At 36.9% G+C, this 1,875-nt stretch overlaps 1 non-coding gene across 1 annotated transcript; it reads right to left on the bottom strand.

The window, feature by feature from the left end:
- Window positions 1–278: 278 nt before the first annotated feature.
- Window positions 279–360, bottom strand: Trnas-aga (transfer RNA serine (anticodon AGA)). Its single transcript has one exon. It is a non-coding gene; the product is annotated as a tRNA-Ser (tRNA).
- Between the last annotated feature and the right edge of the window lie 1,515 nt (window positions 361–1,875).

Genomic DNA, 1,875 nt, shown 5'->3' with positions numbered 1-1,875 from the left:
CCTCCTCTCTCTCTGTCTGTCTGTGGTTCGTTCGGTTCGTCTTTCTTTAACGGATTGCTTTGAGCTTCCGTCTACCTAAATCTCGGTTTCGCGCCAAAATCCTTCTTTCCTAGTAGTTTCGTGGATACGTTTTGTGAGACATTTTGTTTTTAGCTGCGCGACCGACGACCGACGACGACCTTCTTTGGCGGGCGGCGCTTGGGACTTTTTTGAACTGGGATTTTTCAAAAAGTTGTGTTATGAGAGGGGTTGTTGAGATGTTAGTTATCAAAAAAGTTCGCAGTCGGTAGGATTCGAACCTACGCTCCCAGAGGGAATCTGATTTCTAGTCAGACGCCTTAACCGCTCGGCCACGACTGCTTGTGCATCTGTGGATTGCAACTAGTAGATTAGTGAATTTTGGGATGAATAAACTCGTTGCTGGTGGTACATTTCGACAGGTTTTCGACTTGAACAGGTTTCCTTTCACACATAAAGTGAATCAAGTAGGTGTCTACTAGCCGCTGAGATTGTTCGGTTGTAGATATACTATACTAATTTTAAGCTATCACTTTTCTAAACCGCATGGTTTTATCAATAGATAAATCCATTTGTACGTGCTTCGATCGAAAAACTAGAATACACGAAAATGATTGTTGTTATCGAAGAAATGTAGGTACATATTGCGTTTAGTTTCAAGCAAAGCAGCAGGAATGGGAAAGAAGAACAAGTTATAAGCTTGTAGAGGATTTATTTTGGACTTACTCTGAGATTAAATTATCAGCAATTCACGCGTGCGCTTTGGGTTGAACAACCTACAAATGAAGAAATCTAAGCAAAAGATGTTGATCATACGTTTTGAAGAGTAATCGTGTAACGTTACATACCCGTGATTGAAACAAACTTGAATTATGGAAATATTACATTAAATTATATAGCATTACTACATCAGATACCTGCACATTACGTGATTCGCAAATGTTACTTAATATTGCATAGTTTTCATTTATTCGGCTGTTTGAAACCATTTAATATTTTTTGTACCACTGAAGCAAATGGACTGAATTTTCTAAAAATGGAAAAAAAGGAATTTTTATTCGAATCTACAGGTTTGCTTACATTTTTGTTGATTTTGGTAGTACATGTTGAAAACTTTACCATGCAACAACATTTTGAAGATCTTCAATTCAGCTCGGTCTTTACTTTTTTTTACATCACGTGTTCTATTTTCGCATGCTGTGATGCAAAAATAGCTCGATTTCTATCACATTCGGCTGAAATAAAAACAGTGCAGTAAACGATAACATTATCATCTGTGATGTGTTTCCAAAGAAAGTTTAGAGTTGAATACATTTTAACCTATGCTTAACCTATAGTCACCCCTATTTAACAAATTTTAAACAATGTTCCGAAAATTGGAAAAACTTATGGTATTTTCAACCGATTTTCAAAAATAACACTCTCCACGCTAAACGAATCGTAATGCATGTATCTTACTTGAACTTTGTAATGTGTTGATATTAGTACTTACATGATAATTTTATGTGGTATGGCTCGTCTCCACACCCAGTGGAGCGCTTTTCATTATAACGGCTCGACTCAGAGATTTTGTGATTGCAATTTGTTCTTTCGATGGAGAAAACTCAATCCTATCCCTACCTAGAAGTTCAAGTGCCTCTGCTTGAACTTCTTTTCCTTTGGAACAGTCCATTCAAAAGCATTTTGGTTCATTTGGTCTCTGAATCTTGAACAAGTTATAAAGAAAAAGTTGCTCGCTGCTACTGGCTGCGCCTTGCTAGCTGGGTGGTAGATATACATACATACATATATACTACATAATAATTTTATGTGGTGCTGTATGTATCTCAACTCCATACAGAACTTTCAAGAATTTTA

The sequence above is a fragment of the Uranotaenia lowii genome, chromosome 3 (assembly GCF_029784155.1).
Source record: "Uranotaenia lowii strain MFRU-FL chromosome 3, ASM2978415v1, whole genome shotgun sequence".
Taxonomy (NCBI): Eukaryota; Metazoa; Arthropoda; class Insecta; order Diptera; family Culicidae; genus Uranotaenia; species Uranotaenia lowii.
Note: the sequence above shows the minus strand (reverse complement) of the source record. Positions and strands in the feature narration are given on the sequence as shown.